Raw genomic sequence first — 23,059 nt, forward strand, 5'->3', positions numbered from 1 at the left:
GCACAACGGCCTTCACATAAACAGAATAAGAATCACGTTGTTTCTTTCAGTTACCTCCTAGCACCCAGACCAAGGCCCCGCCCACCATGTATAGCAGTCAAGGCCCCACCCCCATAGCAAGAGCTCCTCTTCTCCTCACATTGCAAGTCCAAAGTCCCCAAGTAAGCAATCTGTGAGCTCCCCCGTACCATTGTATCCTTCTGCAGAAGTCCAGTTTGGTTCATGGTTCTGCTTCCCCACAGAAAAGATCTAGAAAGAGGTGACCACAATGCCTGAAAACCGGGAGAGCTGACCCAGGAACCATTAGTCCACCACTTCCTTGTTCCTTTTCCTTACTTCCTTCAGATTCCAGTTCAGATTCTGTGGGTCAGAGCACAGTGTCAGTTCTTTCAGCCTGAGGCAGTGGGCAGTGGTGCAGTTGTCCCAGGGGCGCTCCCAGGACACTGGTGGACGACCCCAGACAGATGAGTGGGAGGGGGAGGATCGCGGGCCTGTGGGTCAGCAGCATGCTCAAACCACATTGCAGATGCTTGCCCCAAACTGATGTCTTCCCAAGTGATCAGAAGTGGGCAGGCTGAGCCCCAGAGTGGGGAGGTGGATCAGGCCCATCTGCTAGGGAAGGCTTCTTAACAATGAGACTGTCACATCCAGACAGGACCGTGTTTAGAGGAGCCGAGGACCAGCCATCTTCTCCAGGCTCTGTCCAGCATATGTCCACCATTAATGCCAGAACTGGGCACAGGATCAGCCTGTGTCTGGAGCCTAGAAGAAAATGGCGCTCCATCGCAACATCCCCTTACGGCACACAAAAGCTACCCAGCTACAACATTGAGGAACCCCTGTCCTGCAAGTGCTGAGTGGGGAGACATCCGCAGGGCTGAAGCTCAGAGGTGACAAGAGTGAAGTCACTCTTCCTGCCTGGTGGGAGGCTGTCCATGACAAGCTACTGGAAAGCAGCTGTGGTGTGATGCATGAGGAAGACATGGCCGCCCGAGCCCAGGGCCCGGCTCTAAGAGCACATCTGAAGGAAGAAAGGAGAGTAGACCGTGGGCAGAGATGTCCCACACTGATGTGTTCTTAACATTAGAAAACGTAGCTAAGTATCTAAGGGCTGGAGGGATGGCTTAGCTGTTAAGTCACTTGCCTGTAAAGCCAAAGGAACCAGGTTCAATTCCCCAGAACCCATGTAAACCAGATGCACAAGGGGGCACCTGCATCTGGAGTTGGTTTGCAGTGGCTGGAGGCCCTAGAGTGCCAATTCTCTCTCTCTGCCTCTTTCTCTCTCTCTCTTTCTCAAATAAATAAATAAAAATAAAAATAGGGCTGGAGGGATGGCCTAGCCATTAAGGCATTTGCCTGCACAGCCAAAAGATCCAGGTTCGATTACCCAGGACCCACATTAGCCAGATGCACAACGGGGCGCACGCGCCTAGAGTTTGTTTTCCAGTGGTTGGAAGCCCTGGTGCGCCCATTCTCTCTCTCTCTCTCTCTCTCTCTATTTCTCCCTCCCTCTTTGTCTGTCAAATAAATAAATAATAGCTTAAATATCTAAAACTGAAAAGAATGCTTCTACAAACTCGAACTATACAAACAACCCTGTATCACCTGTTTCGAACTATATAAGTGATCCCATATTAATGTTGTTAAATTGATGGCTAGTGAGTTCCGTAGAATGAAAAGTCCCTGGTTGCTACTAACTGGAGCACTCTCATGTACAATATGATGTCTGTGATGTAAAGTGGTGACTAGAAGAAAGCCAGAAATTCCCCATCACAAAAGCTCTGTGGGGCTCCGGGGCCAAGCCCTCCTTGGCTGACTTTCCTACTTCCTAGATACCCTGCAGGGAGCCGGTCTGCAGGCGCCCGTGTTTTCCTATCATTGATACAGTGCAGATCACAGCCACAGCCTCCCTGACAGAAACAGGACCTCTGGCTTTGGGTGTTGTCCATCTGTGAGTCTGTGATGGCGACCTGGGAGAAAGTCCCCTGTGCAGGCCAGGCAGTTTTGCAAGGCCTGACAGGGTCCACAGGCTTTGTGAGCATGTGCTCTGTCAGAAAGTTCACTCCGGCAGGCTCCATGAGCATGCTCTGTGGCTGTGCCCGTGACTGTGCCCCATGGCTGTGCCCATAACTCTGCCTAATCTGGGGGAAAGCACCAGTGCATAAGTCCCCTTTGGCAGCATCAGGAACTGTTCCCCGCATCCTACTAACCAAGTGAGTCAGAAGGCCAGTAGGACACGAGGAATGGGAAAGAGGTCTATCATGCACAAAGCCAGGGATGCATCACAAGATGGCAGGAGGACCTGAAGCCACATGCCTCCACTTCCATGGCAGCGAGGGTACCACATGGGCTGGTTCTAACAAGCGCAGGGGAGGCACAGAAGAAGGCAGTTTTAGAAACAGTTGTCCCCCACTGAGCCACCAACACAGCCCCTGCCTCTGTCCTGTCCCCTCCTTCACAGCCATGGTCCTCCAGTCCCGTGGCCTGTGTGGCAACACAATGGGAGAAGTCAGAGGGCTACCGAAGGAAGGCAAGTGGTTCATGCCACAGCAAGTCCATTTTGCCACCAGATTCCCAGGACCAGCGGCGACAGTTCCATCCAGGGAAGAGCTAACAGGGTGTGGTGGTTTGAATAGAATAGATGGCCCCCAATATATTCAGTTGTTTGTTTGTAGTTTGTATCTGCAGCCACCTGACTTAGACAATGTCACTGGGTGGATCTTTAGGGGTGGTGGTGGGTTTCAGATTTCAATCTATGATGGAGTTGCTGAAGTGTGCTGTGCTGTGTGGCTTTTTGGCTTTAGGCTTCGTGCTTCTCTCTGTCTGCTTGGGCCTGTGAAGACAGGCCAGCTTCTTCTGCCATTATGGAACTTCCCCTGGATCTGTAAGCTTCAATAAATCCCTTCCTCCATAACTGTGCCTGGTCTGGAAGTTCATCTCAGTGAACCTGAAGCTGTCTACTACACAGGGGAAGAAAGCACTCTAATGCAAGTGTCCATCCATCAAAATGACGCGAGCGACATGACACGGAAGCTGTGGGCAGGTGAGGGCGTCTCCCCTGCTGCCACAGTGGAGACTGAAGAACCCAGGACGGGCTTTCTGCCTTGTACATCTTTCTGAATTTGCAGGGAGCTTCTGCTGCTAGTGTGGACATGGATGCCCTTTGAAGATGATCTGTGTGGCCTGAAGGCACAAGCTGTATGTACCAGTGAGACGGCCCAAGAAGTCAGTGGGCTAAAACAAGCAGCCTGTGGAGTTTACTATTTCTCATTAAAAAAAAAAAAAAAAAGATAAAAATGAATTCTGAAAAGATGTCTCAGTGGGTAAAGTATTTACCATCAAGCATAAGGTCCCAGCACCACAGAAAAGCCAGGCAGGCTGGGCATGGTGGCACATACCTTTAATCCTAGGACTCAGAGGCAGAAATACAAGGAGTACTGTGAGTTCGACGCCAGCCTGGGGCTATAGAGCGAGTTCCAGTTCAGCCTGGGCTAAAGTGAGACGCTATCTCAAAAAATAGCTAGGCCACATAATTCCAGTACTGAGGAGAAACAGAAACTACCTGGAGTTCACTAGTTAGCTGGTCTACCCAAATAGGTGATCTCTAGGTTCAGTGAAAGGCTCTGTCCCAAAATTAAGCACACATGCACATGACGTCAGCAGTGAGCCCCGTGAACATCAGGTGTCACTGGTGAGCCCTGCACATGAGAGAAGACCACCACCATGCAGTGTGGGGTGTCTTGAAGTCAGAAATGCTCTAACTGGACATGGTGGCACACATCTGTGTACCCAACTTAGTAAGCTGAACAGGAGGATTGCTGCAATTTCAAAGCCAGCCTGAGCTACATAGCAAGATCCTGACTTAATAAATAGGTAAATGAAGTGGCCAAGAACCTTCAAATGTCCAGACACCAGAAGAGAATGGGCCAGAGTAAAGACCCCAGCACCTTTCTCAGCCTGCAGGACATCACGTAGGCATCTGTAGGGACCATAGAATCAATGCAGGCTCCTCTCTCCCCTACCACACACCCCACTTCGGCTGACTGGCCAAGGGTTCCTGAGACACCAGCCCTTGGTAACCATGGAGTCTTTCTGGGGCCAGTGTCCTTAAGCGGCACGTGCTCCATTAGCTTGATGTTTCTTTCCTTCTGGGACAACACTTCTGCACTTCCTTGGCATTTTCATGGCCCAGGTCCAACAGTGGATTAAGCAAGGGAACATTTGGCAGCTGTCCCGTGCCTTCTGAATAGATAGATAGATAGATAGATAGATAGATAGATAGATAGATAGATATGGAGAGATATCTTTGTGGACAAATGTTTCAGGTGTCCTAGTAGGCTGGCAAACAACGAGTGAACAAATGACCATCTTCTTTCCATTGAGCCGGAATCTCTCCCTCAACCCTAGTTGCGGTGTCATCTAGCCCTAGTGATCCTCTCTTCTCCTCCTGCACCTCCTCCCTACTGCCCCCCCAAATCCTGCAGGCTGGGATTACAGAGGTGCCCAGGCCATGTCTATTGTTTGTTCACTTGGGTTCTGAGGAGTCGAATCCAGCAGTCTGCACGAGAGGCCCTCACGGGTGAGCACCATGCCCTGGGAACCACTGGGCCACCCCCCACCCCAAGAGAGAGGGTTCCGATCCCACTTGTGTTCCTCCCTGCTGGTCATGTGCACGTGCACCGGAGCCCTTGGTGACCAAGCTTTGGCCTCTGAAGACCGAGACTCCTCCGGAAGGAAGCACTCACAAACTCGCCCTCACAGCCACTCCCGCCCTCCTCCCCGTCCAGTGTGGCTGTTTAGCAGGTGCTCCTCATAGCTTGCATATGAGGTGGTGTCACCGTTCAGGTGGCTCCATGCCAGCTGGACCCAACCAAGGAACTGCACCACAGGGACATTCCCTGCAGGTTCTGCCTCTGCAGTTCAAAGGCAAGCTCTTAAAGAAACACATGAACAGCCAGGCATGGTGGCGCACGCCTTTAATCCCAGCCCTCAGGAGGCAGAAGTAGGAGGATCACCATGCGTTCGAGACCAGCCTGAGCCTACATAGAAATCCAGGTCAGCCCGGGCTAGAGTGAGACCCTATCTCGAAAAATAAAAAAAAAATAAAAATAAAAAAAATAAAGTGACACATGAACTAAATAAAGTTTTCCACATTAGAATGTGCACAAGCCAAGGAAGAAAAGCAGAGGTCCAGAAAGTTGGTTTTAAATGTAAGCACAGTGACAGGTTTCAGGGGTTTGGATATTGTTCTGAAGTGTTAAAATGGTCGACATGACAGCTTAGTGCTACACATCAGAGGAAAAACATCAATTTGACAGACCCCAAATCAAGGATAAATATCAAGTTTCAATGTACAAATGGAACAATATGCATAGGGTCTTGGCAAGTGAAAATGTTTTACTCCTGTATTTGAAGTTGCAGAGTGAGGCACGTGTGTCTTGGTCACCTCCCACAGTCTCGTAAGGGCAGTTCTAGGGAAACAGGACACACGCCACTGAGCCAGGATCAGCGTGGGCTCAGCTCAGGCTAGGCACCTGCTGATTCTCCCACAGCTGAGCCAGCCCGCTGAGGGACCCTCTTGGGGAGATGGTTCCCCTGCCTGGGTTCAGTTGAAGGCAAAGACACGGAAAACCACTTTCATGATTTTTGCCGCAGCCCATGTTTCTAGCCCTGTCTACTTCTGGCTCCCCCAGTGGAGGTCATGCCTCTACGGACACGGCAGATTCAGAACAGAATTTTCTTTCTTCTCAGCGAAGGAGCCAGTCCTGCTGAAGAGCAGCCTGGGACCCCAGCATGTGAAGAGGCAGTGACGAGTGAGTGCCTGGGCAGACACTTGAGACCTGATTCCACACGTCTCCCCTCCAAATCCATAAATCCTTCCCACTTCAATGCAGTGAATTTGCATTCATGCATGCACTGGGTTTTCCTCTACATAAGAGACAAGCGCACATTTCCCAGGAAAAGTCTGTTACTGGGTTCTGCTAAGCCTGAGGGCTTCCGCAGGGGCTTGTGTGAAGGCCACTGCTCTAACAAGACCACACTACCTCCTCGCTCTGGGCTAACTTCCCTTCCTTTAATCTCCTTCAGAATTCTGCTGGGCGGGACAGGTAACCCAGCCCTGCATTCCATACTATTGATTGACTTACTAGCAACATGAAAGATATTTCACACTATTATCCTACCATTATAACCTGATGCAAGAAAATGAACACAGAGCGTGTGGTTGTTCAGAGCAGGCGCCCTGGGCCAGCCCAGTGCTTCCTCCGTCTTTCCTGTTTGTGTGGTCGCAGGATGGAGACTATGTCCTGAGACCTGTCTAGGGAGAAGACGATAGGCCCAGGGTCCTAGGCAGGAAATCAGCAGTTGAGGTTCAAGCCCACCAGAGACACTCAGTGGGGCTCACCCATGCCACCACAGTGGTCTTGTCATTTAAGTCCTGGAAGCATGGCCCTTGGTCACCAGTGTTTCTCTGATGAAGAAACATCCTGGTGCCTTCCTTCTCTGCAGGAGTGAGCCAGCAGGCCCCAGGGAGGACTCCGCACGTTGCCCTCCCTGTCCCTATCCGCTATCACTGACAGGGGGTAGGAGCTGTATTAGTGACCTATTTTCCTCTCAAACAGACTGGTAGGTGATCAGTTCCATTAAACATCTGACCACAGTCCTGTGTTCGCCTGTGTAGGATGAGCAGGCCTCTCCCCAGCTCTCCCTCTAGGCAAGAGGCAGAACCACACTCTTCTCAAGACCTGTTCCCCACCAACCCTGCAGCCTTTGCTCCCTGACTCTGCCGCCCACCTGCTTCCTATCCTTGCTAATAACGCCCACAGGCTGACCACTTGATCATCTCTGTGTGGCCCCACGCCGTCACCATCGTCCTCTGCCCAGAGTGATGACTCAGGAAGCCTCTGTTCCCTGTACTGATCCATCCTGCCTCCATAAGGGCACCTCACACCCTGTTCTCTGGGTATTAACACCACAGGGCCCTCACTGCTTACTGCCAGAACTAGAACATGCTAAGTATGTTATTCGTCATGTTTGTTCTGTTACTCCAGAGTGCACCCTTCTCTATCAAGTTTAGAAATTTTTTAATTAAATTATTGTATTTATTGAGGAAGGTACAGAGCCAAGGAAAGACACCCACGTGGCTAGAGATCCCATGTAGAGGGCCTGGAAAAACCATGGAAAGAAAAGAGAGAAAAGAAAGTTCAAGAGCTCCTGCCATGAGGGGAGCTGGAGGGGATCAGGAACCCATATGGAGAGTAAGAGCTAGGGGCCCTCCAGGCTGGGTCTGGGCCTAGACCTGAGCCAAGCCAGCCCAGGCCCAACCGAGGGAAAAACCCACAGTCAGAAGTTTCCAAGTGGTCAGAGAGCCTGCCCTTCCTTTGCAAATGTATTTATAAGCTTGTAGTGGTGGGCTGTCTTCTGGCTCAGGTGAACCAAAGGGATAGCTGGTTGGTTGGGGCTAGAGGCTGTCTCAGGAAGAGGCTAGCCCTGACACCAAGTTCCAGGAGCTGAATTTGATCAACCACAATGTTTAAATCCAAGTTTAGAATTTAATGATGACTTCTGGAGCAGACATCCCAGTTCTTTTTCTTCTCAGATAGCTAGCATCACTTTTCTTGCCCAAAGAGCCCCACACCTCTCTTCTGGGCTGAGACAGACCAGCAGAGCAAAGAGGCAAGAGAACTCTTGTCAAACCAAGGGAAGGGGCAAGGATGCAGTGACCCACCCAGCTCCACAGCGTCTGGCACTGTTGGACCAAAGCACCCCTGTGGGCTTCCATGGGGCATCTGTGTGCCTGGCCACTTGGCAGACTGGGAGAGCTTACAGCTCCTGTCCAGTCAGCTGAACACCCACCGTCGCTCCTCCCCCAGAGCACCACGCGGCCCACAGCCAGGCTGCCTGCCTTCCCAGCACAACCACATGGGGACACAGCCCACTGCGCCAGTTCAGTGACCGGCTGCTAGGTCCCTAGCCCTCGGCCTTCATCCCTCCCAAGACACAGTGCCTCACTCTGGGAAGGTTAACAGCAGGATAATCTCTACTGACCATAACCAGCAGAGAAACGGAGATCAGGGAGAGCTAAAGCGCTTACTGTCAACGCCTCCAGAGAAAACGCAGGTGGCCCAGGTCACTTTCAATTTCAGGCAAACAATAAATAGGTGACTTACTTATGTTTCTTTTTTAAATTTTTATTTATTTATTTATTTAAGAGAAAGAGAGAGGGAGAGAGAGAGAGAGAGAATGGGCACACCAGGGCCTCCAGCCACTACAAACAAACTCCAGATGCATGCGCCACCTTGTGCATCTGGCTTACTTGGGTCCTGGGGAATCAAACTGGGGTCATTTGGCTTTGCAGGCAAGTCCCTTAACTGCTAAGCCATCTTCTCCAGCCCCATACTTATGTTTCTAAAAAGTTCATTCTTTCATTGAAATTTAAACTGGATGTCCTGATTGTTTTTGTTTTTGTTCTTTTAAGTCTGCCTAGCTTGTCCTTGATCCATCTGTTCCATGAAGCCAGACCTGCCCCAGACTGCCCAGGAAGGAGCAATGCTCGTGCCCTCCCAGCGGAAGGAGCTCTCTGGGGTCCTGAGGACCGCGTCCACTCCATCCATAGGCAGAGGAGAAGAAGCGAACACCAGGATCCCATGGTACAGGAGAGACAAGGGGGTATTGCTACAGGGAACGAATCCTCTGGAAGCCTTTTGCAGAGAAATTCAAGTGTGTTTTGAAAAGAAGAAGAGATGACTCAGCACCAAGCCATCCTGTGAGGATGAGACATGAGGATACAGTTGAATTTCCGTGTCACTTACCACATGCCAGACGCCTCTGGATTCTAACTGCTCGCACCGCTAGGACGGCCATGAGTTTGGGTCAGCTGAGAAACCTGTGCTTGCAAACCGCTTTGTCCCTTCGTGGGGCTGAGGCCTTCTGCAGCCCCGAGCCTCCCTGGTAGACAGCACACTTTGTCATAGAGGGACACTGATTGTCAGTCTAGGCTCCGTGTCACATATCCTTCCACCTCTGACTGACAGAGCAGCCCAAGCCCTCCCTGTCCTCCAGGGACCTCCTCCCAGCTAAGGTCTTCTTGCAAATATGTTAGCAAGAAGCCGCAGGGGCCCAGTGCTGCGCGGCCCTTAAAGCCATAGGCTGCTTAGCTCCTCAGAAGGGGCTTGGCGGGAATTCAAAGGAAGACAAACCCAGGCTGAGGATGAGGAAGCCATGGTTTATAAGACAACCTTCACACTGGGAAGGGACAGGATGCTGTTGACCTAGCTTCCCCAACATCAAACCCCAAATATGCTGATTCAAGATGGGCAGGAAGAGGTAAGCTGAGGGCAGGTCTCAGAAGGAAGGCTGAAAAGAAGCAAGCTGTCTATTTTCCTCAGTCTTCAGTATTTAGATGGGATTAAAGTAACTTCCTTTACATAGTGTGTGTGTGAGAAAGGCAGTGTGTGGCGTATGAGTGCTCATGTGCGTGTGTGGGCACGTGTGCGTGTGAAGGTCAGAGGTCGCTCAATTCAGAGCTTGCCAACTGAGCTAGACACTCATCAGCAAGCCCGGGGCTCCTTCAGTCTTGTCTCCCCAACACTGGGATAACAGGCGCACCACAACCACGGGCAAAGTTCCATGGGTTCTGGGAGCTGTAGTGCGTCCTTTTACTTCACCCACTGTGAGTCTCTCTAGGCCTCCATGTAGCTTTAAACAGCGGTCACTCTACCATACAACATGAAGTGGGATCCCTGTACCTCACAGTTCTGACACCATAAGCCACGGCAGACCATAGAAGGCCATCTGAGTACCATCCAGGGACAGCTAGGAAGTGGAAAAGACTGGGGGAGGGAGATAAGGAGACAAAAATAGGTGCTCTTTCATCACATCTCTCACCACTGGCCTGTCTCAAAGAAGAAGAGAAACAGAAAACAGTTCTGGTAAGTTAGATCGTAAAGTCCCCTTGCTTGTAAATCATCCTTTGTTCTGAGAATCCACAGGCTCCACAAACAAGCTGAGCACACACAGAAGTGACGGCCACAAGCCTGCTGCCTGACCCTGGGGTCCTATCTGGTGTTCAGGCCCTCCTCCCAGCCCAGCACTGATAACCACAGGATTCCCCAGAGACAGTTTCGATAGCTGGACCTCTTGATGTGTTCCACTCCATGACTAAGCCAGCTTTGTTTCATTCATAATTAGAGCAAGAGTAATTGGGGGCAGCCAAGATGTCCTTCAAGTCAATGAATGAAATGATGGAAAAACATTTAGCCCTTAAAGCCAGGCGTGGTGGCACACACCTTTAATCCCACTCGGGGGGCAGAGGTAGGAGGGTCACTATGAGTTTGAGGCCATCCTGAGACTATAGAGTGAATTCCAAGTCAGCCCGGGCTAGAGCAAGACCCTACCTCAAAAAAAGAAAGGAAAAAAGAGAGAGGAAGGAAGGAAGGAAGGAAGGAAAAAAAGAAAGAAGGAAAGAAAGAAAAGTCAAAACAGTGGAGACGCTGAGGTCAGTGATGCCAGGAGACAAGGACATGCTGTAACTGGACTTTGCTCAACATCTGTCACTTTTCTCGTTACTGTCACCAAACACCTGACAAATAGCAACATAAAGGAGGAAGGGCTTGGGCTGGAGAGATGGCTTAGTGGTTAAGCGCTTGCCTGTGAAGCCTAAGGACCCCGGTTCGAGGCTCGGTTCCCCAGGTCCCACGTTAGCCAGATGCACAAGGGGGCGCACGCATCTGGAGTTCGTTTGCAGAGGCTGGAAGCCCTGGCGCACCCATTCTCTCTCTCTCCCTCCATCTGTCTTTCTCTCTCTGTCTGTCGCTCTCAAATAAATAAATAAATAAATGAACAAAAAAAAAATTTAAAAAAAAAAAAAAGGAGGAAGGGCTTATTCTGGCTCACAGTTAGAAGAGACGCTGCCCATCATGGCAGAGAAGGTGTGGCGGCAGGGGCACAAGGCAGCTGGCCACACTGTGTCTAATCGGGAAGCAGAGAGAAATGACTGCCGATGCTCACCTTGATTTCTCTTTTTTATCCAGTCCAGGACCCCAGAACCATGGGATGGTGCCACCACACTTAAGGTGGGGTCTCTCCCCTCAACCTAATCTAGAAACTCCCCCACAGACATAGCCAGGTATAAATCTCCCTAGGTGATTCTAGATCCTCTCAAGTTGACAATGGGCACCCACCATCACACTGTGTCACCTATTGTAGTGGTCTTCCCTACATTGTCCAATAGTGTGGCGAACTCTAACTTGGAAGCCATCCGAGGGCGTTGACAGTGAGCTTTCGCCTTCACTGGCTGAGCTGGGAGTACCAGCCTTCCTGGAGCCTTTGACCCAGATCCAGCCCCAGTGTTTGATCCTCTTCCTGTAAAGCAGGACATTTTCCAAAAGGAATGTGACTAAGGGTTGATTCAAGAACTGCCCTGAGCTTCCCAGCGCACTTCCAACCTCACCACTCAGTGTTCGCGCGAGTGTGGGTTTTCTGACCGAACATGTCATTTTAAATATTGGTCTAAACTCATCCCGAAGGCATTGACATTCAGCCTACTCCAGTTTGTCTCTTTGAACTCAACAATGTCCTGGACTCAGATTTGATATTGTGTAACTAACTTCCTGACTGTTGTGTGCCATTACCCTGGGGGGAAAGGGCTATTTAAATCCAGACTCATGGCCACACCAATCAGCTGCAACAAAACCAGGCCTCTCACTGCCCAGGGTGGTGCCTTGAACTTGCAGTGCCCCATGGCAATTTGGGTTAAATTACAGCACTTTCAAAGCTGCTTCCCATTGAGCTTGCCCAGCTTGGAGGCTGCCTGGCTCCCGGCCCTCCTCTGTAGGGCACAGCTGCAGCTTCAGGTCCACTTGACGAGAAACTGAATGGACGCCAAGGGCGTGACCGTAGCACCAGGCCAAGCCTGGGAGGAGCCCAGCCTGGGGTAGCACTAAGATCGCTGGTGTCTCTCTGTGGCATGAGCTATCTTTAGATATCTGGTACCCGGGCGCCCCGACTTTCTGCAGGGCACAGCCAGTGAGGAGGTGTTGCCTGCTCTGGGAAGCACTGCCCAGGCGCAGGGGCAGCAGGCTCCCGACTCTGTGGGCTGTAGAGGTCTCCTGCTGATCCTCGCCCACACCCTATGCGTTGTCAGAACCATGACTCCTCCCAGGCAGGACCAGATCCCCGGGGGGGTGTCACCCTGGAGTCCACAAGCCCCTCAGTGTCCAAGACTCATCCTTGCCAAGCTAGTGAGCCCGGAATCCTCAGTTCCCAGGAGAAGACAGCCCAGAGAACGGATGTGAGTGTCCCAGGATGACAAAAGAAAGAGGACGGAAACCCAGACCTTCTGCAAGCACCGAGCTTAGGCCAGCTGCGGTTGCCAATGATTCTAAAGCACTTGGAAAAATCCCTCAGGGGCCTCCTCGGCTGACCCCTGACCTCTCTGATCTTCCTGCCCCCTCTGTTTTTTCAGGCTCTCCCCTCCTCTGTAGCCCTGACCCTGCATGAGCAGGCATGCTCTCAGCCCCACGGATTCCCTGCTGTCTGCAAAGTAAACTGGGGTTTTCAAAAGACTAGCCCCAGGGGGCTGTGGACAGGCTTTCTCTGGTTCTCTCTGCCCTTTCTCCTCTCATCTCCTCCTCTCTGATGTTATGAATTTACACTTCTTGATTTACATGGTCACTAGATGGCTGGGAAGCCCACTGTTCTTGCCTGATAGTGTTATTCTCGGAAAGAGTTGAATGCACAATTTGCTGGGGGTCGCAAAAGGAGGCAGGCTCCATGAACTGCCTTGGGGCCGCACAGGGGCGGAAGGCTTTGCCTTTGGTTCTAGAGACCAGGTGGCCACAGCTGAGCTTGCACATATGCCCTAATGACCATTCCGCCAGGGCTCCATCTTCACAGACACGAAGGAGACACTGTATTAAAATACTGAAAATATCCTTTCTTTCCATCTGCTACTCTGCCTCTGAAAAATGCTCTGACTGGAAGAGAGCCCTTTGTGTCCTAAGATGGACCCAGCAGCCTGGGTAACCTGAAACTGCTGCTCAGACCAGAGCAATGGCTTCTAGAAGAGTCTGTGGTTACAAAAAGAGCCCTAACCTCCTCACAGCCCATACACATGCACACACACACATGCACTCAGACACATGCACACACACAAAGAAGGTCATTTAAAACTTATGCAGTGCATTAATAAAGAAAGAGGAGGCAAAATCGTGGACACTGATAACAAAGGTGATGAAATGACATCATGGTTGTCTGGGTCCCCCACTGTGTCTTCAGTAAAAGGGAGAAAGCTGAATGCAGAACCCTGGAGCTCCACGGTGTCCACACACTGCCATGGACAGACACACTGGTCACTCCTCTGCCCCGTGGTGATCACTAAGCAGTGCAAACATTAGCATTCACATCTTTTGATATGAAACAATGTATCCTCAGAGAAACTGCACTGGGTGAACATGGATCAGGACGGAGCAGGGCCCACTCTGCCCCTCCCCTGCTGGGAGGGCGTCCTCTAGGAGGAAGAAGCCAGCCTTTCTGTGTCCTGTCTGGCTGCTTCCTGAGTGTCCTGCAGATGGCTCCTGGAGTGGGCAGCGCTGCTCCATTGACGGAGGGGCGCGGCCCATACTGGAGGCTTTGCTCCACGGAGGGCCGCCTGTGAGTGAGCACCCGCCCAGTCTCACTGTCTTTCTCTACCTGGGCACCGAGGAAGACGGTGCTCATCCAGTCCTCACCCACTTGTCACCAGCCACTGCCAGTCCCTATGCCAGTGTGCCATGAAGAGGACAAGGCTTTCAAACTCAGAGTAGGGTCACAGAAAAGCAGTGAGATGTGTCATGAGAAAAGCATGTTGGGAAGAGCCCTGCCTAGCACTTTGTCAGGTACTTGGTCACAGTGAGGAGAAGAGTATCAGACCACTTTCCTCTGGTCTCTAGAAGATTCCATGCCTCACCCTATGCAGAACCGCCTCCTGCCCCAGCGCAGGGTTGTTGCTGTTGGGCTGGAAGATTCTCCAAAAGGGCAGGCAGGGTTCACTGGCTTCCAGCCAGAACCTGTAGCATGATGTGCACTCCACGGAGAGAGTGAGGAATGAACGAGAGCCTGCCTCCCACTGGGACACTCAGCGCCAGCAAGCCTGCATGGAGGAGAGCCGCGAACCAGAGAGGGTTCCTACGGTGTGTTTCTCATTAGCTTTGCCCCTTGGTCAGTGGCCGCCCTCCTCTCTCTTACTCACTAGCTCAGCAGACGTTGAGCTCCACGCACGATAGAACTAGTTTGCACTACTAAATACCAGCTGCTTGTGTTTCTGAGCATAAAAGGATTCAAAATGAGTTTTCCTGCCAGCAGAGTCTCTGGCTTAGAGAGTGTCTTCAGTGAGTGGAAGGCCCACCCATGACCCAGCTCAGGCTGCAGTTTGGTTCCCAGGACCCCACGCTACCTCTTCTGGGGCTCTCCTGGCCATCTGTACCATCCCCCTCCCAGGACTTCCTGAAAGGCAGCCCCTGCCTAAGCACATGCTTGGGAGATGTCAGAAAAAATACACATGGACCCATAGGCACAAGTTCTTACAAAAATTGGAGACAGATTCTCCAATAACAGTGACCCAGTATAATAAATTATGTAATGTCTTCATATGATAGGCAGCACACAGCAATTAAAACTTGTGTAGTAAATGATATTTAATCACATTGTTGATTTTCCAGTATACACTGAATGAAAAAACACTAACATAGTATGTACACCATAATCACAATTTTGAGATAAAATGTAAAGTAAAGTGGGTGGAAAATGTACAATGACAGCAGAGTCATCACGGGGCAATTTTCTTCATAGGCTTACTGTATATTTAAAAATTTTTTTTCTACAGCAAAATTGTGCCACATAAAAGTTAGGATGAGGAACTGGCTCAGTGGTTAGAAGTGCTTGTTTGCAAAGCCCAGCCTGGGTTCAATTCCCCAGCCATCCATACAAAGTTTAACAGGCATTCACTTGCGGCAACCAGAGACCCTGGCATACACACACGCACGTACACACACACACACAAATAAAACTTAAAAAATAATAATAGTAATAATTGTTTTAAAAATGAGATGACAGATCCAGGCACTACCTCTGGCGCCCTGTCAGGCTCCTTCAGTATGCGACACGGGGCTTCACACCTGGTGTCCCCAGGACCCAGCCCAAGGTAGATCATACATATATGTACACCTGGTGTCCCCAGGACCCAGCCCAAGGTAGATCATACATATATGTACACCTGGTGTCCCCAGGACCCAGCCCAAGGTAGATCATACATATATGTACATCTGGTGTCCCCGGGACCTAGCCCAAGGTAGATCATACATACATATACATCTGGTGTCCCTGGGACCTAGCCCAAGGTAGATCATACATATATGTACATCTGGTGTCCCCAGGACCTAGCCCAAGGTAGATCATACATATATGTACATCTGGTGTCCCCAGGACTAAGCCCAAGGTAGATCATACATATATGTACATCTGGTGTCCCCGGGACCTAGCCCAAGGTAGATCATACATATATGTACATCTGGTGTCCCCAGGACCTAGCCCAAGGTAGATCATACATATATGTATACCTGGTGTCCCCAGGACCTAGCCCAAGGTAGATCATACATATATGTACATCTGGTGTCCCCAGGACCTAGCCCAAGGTAGATCACACATATATGTACATCTGGTGTCCCCAGGACCCAGCCCAAGGTAGATCACACATATATGTACATCTGGTGTCCCCAGGACCCAGCCCAAGGTATATCATACATATATGTACATCTGGTGTCCCCAGGACCCAGCCCAAGGTAGATCATACATATATGTACATCTGGTGTCCCCAGGACCCAGCCCAAGGTAGATCATACATATATGTACATCTGGTGTCCCCAGGACCCAGCCCAAGGTAGATCATACATATATGTACATCTGGTGTCCCCAGGACCTAGCCCAAGGTAGATCACATATATATGTTGCCAAATGTCCTCTTCCAAATATATCTATGAAACATGCAAAGCAGGTGTTATAATTAATATTTGGGGAAACTTCAGTTCAAAAATGTTTGCCCAACATCAGAGGGAGCAAGCCCTCCTGGAGCCTGTGAGAAGCTATGGACGGGGCACCTGTCTGCAGGTGGATGCTTTCCTGCTTTCCCCAAGAGGTAAGGCTACTGGAGCTGAGCTCAAGGATGACAAAAGGAACCAAATACTACTGCGTTTTCTCATTTTTATTTCCATATAATTAATGTGCAGTGGAACATCCAGCTCCTATGTATCCAATTCAATGTATTTTTCATACTAGTATATACCCAAAGAGCCACACAAAATGGGATTTGCAACCGAGTTTCCATCACCCTAGAAAGTTCCTCATAAGCTTTTCCATTCAAATCCTCCTGAGTTGTGTCCTCACAGACTAGGGACTTCCCACATGGATGAACCTCACAGCCGTGGGTTCTTTTGCATCAGGCCCCTGGTGTGCACAGTGACACAGATGCTTGTGTCTGTCAACAGTCCCGTTGTTACTGAATAATGTTCCATTGCATGACCCTTCTGCCATTTATAATCCACTCCCCAGTTCTAGACATTGGATTGTTTTCAGTTGGTCTGCTTTTAAAATTCCAGAACAGATCTTTGGATGTGGCTTTTAATTTCCCCTGGAAGGGCTAGATCTTAGAAAAGCTTGTGTTGTTGGATTTGGGGGCCTTTGGAGTTTGGGGAGGTGTTGATCCCTGGACTTGATCCCTGGAGCATTGATTGCTCCACCCGTGCGCCCTTTCCTTGTGGTTGTCATTTGCATTTCCATGGTGACTCATGAGGACAGGCACCTCTTCTGCTCAGTCTCTGTAGAATGCCCCAGGTTTGTTTATCTTGTGCTGTCCTTGTTGACAAAAGATCCAAGTCGGGGCTGGAGAGATAGTTAAGTGGTTAGGGCACTTGATCAGAAAGCCTAATAACCCTAGTTCCATTCCCAATATCCATGTAAAGCCAGATACACAAAGTGGCACATGCCTGTACAGTTTGTTTGAACAGCTAGAGGGCCCAGTGCACCCATTCTCTCTCCCTCTCTCCCTCCCTCCCTCTCTCTCTCTCTCTCTCTCTCTCTCTATCTATCTCTGCTGGGCATGTCTTTAGTCCCAGCACTTGGGAGGCAGAGGTAGGTGGATCACTGTGAATTCAAGGCCAGCCTAAGACTACATAGTAAATTACAGGTAAGTCTGAGCTAGAGCAAGACCCTACCTTGGAAAATAAAAATAAAAACTAAAAAGATCCAATTTGTCAATTATATGTGCTGCAAATGTTTTCTTCTAGCCTGTTGTAGTCAGGTTCTCATTGCTGGCAGATATTACCAGACCAAGAACAGCTTGTAGGGGGGAAAAAGGTTTATTTTGGCTTACAGGCTCAAGGGAGAAGCTCCATGATGGCAGGGAAAATGATGGCATGAGCAGAGGGTGGACATCACTCCCTGGCCAACATAAGGTGGACAATAGCAACAGGACCGTGTGCCAAACACTGGCAAGGGGACACTGGCATTAATACCCATAAGCCTACCCCCAACAATACACTGCCTCCAGGAGGCATTAATTTCCAATTGCCATCAGCTGGAGAACCTAGTATTCGGAGCACCTAAGTTTATGGGAGACACCTGAATGAATCAAATTACTACATTGTCTATGTCTCACCTATTAGTTTTATTAATCCTATCATTTTTGGTATGTGGATATGTGTGCATACTTGTGTGGGGGAACATGTGAGTTCGTGTGTGTGTGTGTGTGTGTGTGTGTGTGTGTGTGTGTGTGTGTAAGCCAGAGAGCACAATAGGGTCTCTCCTGTTGCTTTCCACCTAGTTCTTCGAGATGGGGTCTCTTATAATCTCTGAGCTCCCAGAAGGGCTAGATTCTCTAGCCAGCATGCGTGAGGGAGTGTCTGGGTCTGCCTCCTCAGTGCTGCGCTTACAGTATACTTCGTAAAGGCTGGCACTTCTCATGGCTTCCAGGGATCTGAGTTTAGCTCCTAAGGCCTGTGGGACAAAACTTTACCAGTGAGCCATCACCTCAGCCTCAATTCCATCTTTTGGGGAACATACAATGTCAGTATTCATGAAGCACTGATTCAACTTACCATGCTTCCCCACTTACCCTGACTCTCGCTGTGTTGCACAAACTGATCTCAAACTCATGACCCCAATTCATCCCCCCTCAGACTCCCAAGCAGCCACATTGGTAATTACATACTGCCATACCCAGCTGTGCTTTCCTTTCATATTGTATTTATGTCTTTGTCAAGAAATATTTGCTCACCCCAGGGTCATGTGTATTTTTACATATTTCTTCCAGAAACATCATGTGCAGGTCTAGGGACCATTTAGGTTAACATAGGGCAGAAAAAAAATAGGTCAGATTTCTTTTAATTTTCATGTACATTCCTAATGGTATCAAAAGCATTTGGTTAAAAAGACCGATTTCTCCATGTGACAGACTGGCACCAGATGAAATTAGACTGTTTCTGGGCTGTCTTTCTCAAATCAGTGATGTGCAAATGCACGTTTCAGCTGTCCCCATCTCTCCTCTTTACTGCAGCTTTAGAGTAAATTGTGTGTTTTGATGGTGTGAGTTGCCAATTTTCTTCTTCTATCAAAAATGTTTTGACTATTACAGATCCTTTAAAAAACTTGATTTAACATTTCAAATCATATCACGAGTTTATAATCCAAAAACTTGCTAAGGTGGTGTGATGAGTCTGTGTTGCTTTGGGGAATTTGGCATCTCAACAGTATTGCATTTCTGACTCGTGAACATAGCATAATGCCCTGCCTATTTAGTCCTTTCATTTCCACCAGCAATAGACTACATACATGGTGCTCAATTTAGTGCTAAGTGCTCGATTTTATATGTGAAGATAGATGGTAGTGTGTTTTCTTTAATTTTTATTTTTCTATTGTTCATTGCTGATCATGTAAATGTGACTGGGTCTCATTCACTTTGCACTGGCGACAGACATTGCTAATTCATTTATTCTGGAAGCTTATTTGCGTATTCTAGTGTTTTTATCACGCGCCATGCTACTGTTGGTGAATGCTACAGTTTTGTCACGATTCTGTTCTTCTTGCAATTTTTCTATCCATTGCCATATAGAGCTGTCTAGAACTTGTAACGCAGTGTTGAATAGAAGCAGTAAGAACAACTTTGTCCCAGTCTCAGGAGAATGCCACCACCTCACAAGGAAATGGGACTCACATTGTAGATTGTTATAGATTCATTATTACCTTGAAGTTCCATTTTGTTTATCAAACATTTTTTTATCACAAAGTTCATCAAATACCACTTTCCTGTCTGTGATAAGATCATATGGCTTTAATCTTTTATTCTGTTAATGTATTTTCCTTTCTTTCTTCCTTTTTTGTGTGTATGCAAGTGTGTGTATACATGCATGTGACATGTGTATATGTGTGGATGTGGGCATGCACATGCACAACACACACATGGCCATCAGAGGACAACTTTGAATGTCTTTCCTCGCCTTCCAGCTTGTTTAAGGCAGAGTCTCTTGTTCACTGCTGCATTCATCAAGCTAGTTACCCACTGAGCTTTCCAGGTGATTCTCCTATCTCCACCTTTCTTGTCACCATAGTAATAGGTGTGCTGGGATCACAGGTGCCCACGACATGGTCTGGCTTCTGCATAGGTCCGAGGGTCAAAACTCATGTACTCACGCTGGTGTGGCTAGCCTTCTTTGTGCTATCAGGATCTAGGTGAGCTGCTGAGGAGAAGAAAGGCCATTAAAGTCCTGCCCAATAGTGGACCCTGTGAGTTCTATAACCCACTTACCAGGCAAGATATGCCCACTGGTGCAAGAGCGACATGAATGGCATGGGAGAGACCACCTGATTTCCAACTGGATATGAGGGCTGCTCCTAATGAGGGATGGCATGCCTGGACCGTAACCTGGCCAAAAACTATGGCTCGGCACATAGGCTGTAGGGAGGAGCCTGTGACTGTGGTTATGCTGGATGGTCAGCAGGTCAAACTGCCTTCTAAATGACTACATTTTCCCCATGGAGTAGTACTGCTTGAGGTCGCAAGCACAGAAGTTTCTTACTACAACGGGCAGTGGTTAATACAGAGATGCACAATTTGCAAAATTGTCAAGAATAAGTGATTACTGTGTACTCAGCCCTAAGCAGGACATCTAAACCACCCTGTCCAAAACCCAGGAAGAGGAGGCAGAATGCAAGAGCAGGAGGATGGGGGAGGAGGACTATGAAACAGTGTCTTCTGGATATGACATGACCGCTACAGTCATGAAGTCATAGCAGCCGTGGGTTTCTGCACAAGACTGGGCCTGCCAATACAACACCTTCTACGGGGGAAGTATTCCTAAGACGTCACACCTCTCAGGGTAGCTAGTGGTTGTTGCTGGAAGAAGGGAGTCAGATGCTTAACTGTAGCCACTGGCCATTCCATTGTAAATAACCTTCTACCCATGATCATGCAGACAACCCTAATATAACGCAATGGGTTAACAAAAAAAAGGCATGAAAGGCACTGGAGAGATTGCTCAGCAGTTAAAGCACTTGCTTGCAAAGCCTAAGGACTCTAGTTTGATTTCCTAGTACCCACATAAAGCCAGATGCACAATGTGGTACATACATCTGGAGGTCATTTGCAGTAGCTAGAGGCTCTGGTGTACCATTCTCTCTATCTACCTCTTTCTTTTTTTCTCTCTCTTTCAAATAAATAATACTTTTAAAAAAAAAGACATAATAGTAAGATGGGGATTAATGAGAACAAATTAATGAATAATGAGGACATATTAATGGAAGAAGGATAAGAGAGGGTAATTGGAGGAAATAAGATCAAAATATATAATAAACATGTATGAAAATGTCAAAAACTTGGGGAAAAAAAGAAGTTTTTATTTAAAGAATACTAAAAAAGAGGGTCATTTCCTTGTCTTCCAGCCAAGAAGAGTTGGCTTACTCCCTATTGCCCCTAGGGAGCCACTAACAAAATATTTGCTTTCCATCTTCATGACCTTGACTCCACTAGGCCAGAGGCCTTGAGTCCAAAGGGAGAAAGGCTCTCACCAGGAGACAGCGAGGACAATGACTCCATTGAGCTGGAAGCTTCAAGGCCCTCCAGCCACTTAGGGGTCCTCATGCCTCTGAGTCAACAGGCAAAGAGAATGGAGAGACTGTGTGCTGCCTGGCTGGGCCAAATAGTACTGGGGAAGTGGGTCAGTCTTGCCAGGTTGGAAAGGAAGACTGTATATGCAATGCAGGAGGCTTCCTGCAGGCAGGGCTTCAGTGTGAAGATCAATGGAAAATTACAGCCCAATTTAGATGGAGCTACCACTGGCCCAGATCCTTCAGAAATGAACAGATGAAAGCCGGGCGTGTTGGCGCACGCCTTTAACCCCAGCACTCAGGAGGCAGGAGGATCGCCATTAGTTTGAGGCCACCCTGAGACTACACAGTGAATTCCAGGTCAGCCTGGGTTACAGTGAGACCCTACCTCAGAAAAAGAAAAAAAATGACCAACTGAGGCACCGGGTCAGGGCAAAGGGTCACATAGTGTGCAATGGAAGGACAGATGCTCCTCCACATTCACAGTGAGTGAGGAATCATCACAACAAATCCATCACAAGTTGAAAATAGCAGAAATCCAGGAGGCATTAGGAGCTAGAGGTGTGCTTAGTGGCAGAGCACTTGTCTAAGTGTGCATGAGGCCCTGGGCTTCAATGCCAGCATCACAGTTAAAAACAAATAATCCCTGTAACAAGCAGAGAAGTACATACTTATACGCCTCAATCTTGGGAGGCTGGGGCAGGAGGATCGTGCTTGTCAGATTAGCCAAGCTACTTAACAAGACCCTGTGTGGCCAGGCTCTAGGTTACTCTGCAGCATATTTTACAAGGCAGCATTTGGTTCTATTTTGAGAGCAACTTCAAAGGTGCACATAGCTACTACCACCTTTCCATCCCTACCCATGAGGCACAGACGGATAAAGAACTCTTTTCTATAAATGAAAATGTTCCACCTACACACTTATCACAGTAAATTGGAGACATATGAGCCTGTTAAAACCATATGGGGAAACCCAAGCCTAAGAATGATCAAGCACAGCAGTCAACAAATGCTACAGCCCCCTCCGCAGACCCCGTAAGCACAGAGAACTCTCAACTCTACCTGGAGTTTCAGCTAAGCATGGGCCACCCACTCGATTGTCGTCTGTAGGTCATCCTCTTGTCCATCTACTCATCCATCAGGATTCAGTCCTGCGCTAGCCTTGAAGGTCCTGTAACTCTGTGGCTTGGTTATACCCAAGGCTCTTCCTGCAGCCTCAGTTCTGAGGGCCTCCAGCCCCTCTTCAGAGGGACTCCAGCTTCCTCATTATCTTACCTAACCACGTGACTCTCTTAGCATCTCTATCAGCTCTCTGGCTCCAGTAAAGCACTTGCTAAGGGCCAAATTTAAGCCAATAATGTTAGTGTAGCTTGTGAATTGTTATTCCAGAAATTCTGACATTATGCAAACATGTCCATCTATGTGTCTAGCATTGCACACTCAACAACCTCCTGTCTTAATAATAATGAAACAATAATACAACAAGCATCTTTTTTTTTTTAATTTATTTTATTTGAGAGCGACAGACATAGAGAGAAAGACAGATAGAGGGAGAGAGAGAGAATGGGCGCGCCAGGGCCTCCAGCCACTGCAAACGAACTCCAGACGCGTGCGCCCCCTTGTGCATCTGGCTAACGTGGGACCTGGGGAACCAAGCCTAGAACCGGGGTCCTTAGGCTTCACAGGCAAGCGCTTAACCACTAAGCCATCTCTCCAGCCCTACAACAAGCATCTTAGCTTAGCAGCAGTGTACTTCAGTATGTCTTCCCCACGCCAGACACCACTGCATGGCTGCCTGGGAAAAGATCCCAGCTCAAACCTGAAAGTACAGTGTTTACTGAATGAGTATAACTTTTACACCATTCGAAAGTTGAAGTCAAGCCACCATAAGTGGGGGGCCGTCTATAACTATAAATACAGCTGTCACCAT

This window comes from Jaculus jaculus, chromosome 9 (assembly GCF_020740685.1).
Source record: "Jaculus jaculus isolate mJacJac1 chromosome 9, mJacJac1.mat.Y.cur, whole genome shotgun sequence".
In the NCBI taxonomy this organism is placed as follows: domain Eukaryota; kingdom Metazoa; phylum Chordata; class Mammalia; order Rodentia; family Dipodidae; genus Jaculus; species Jaculus jaculus.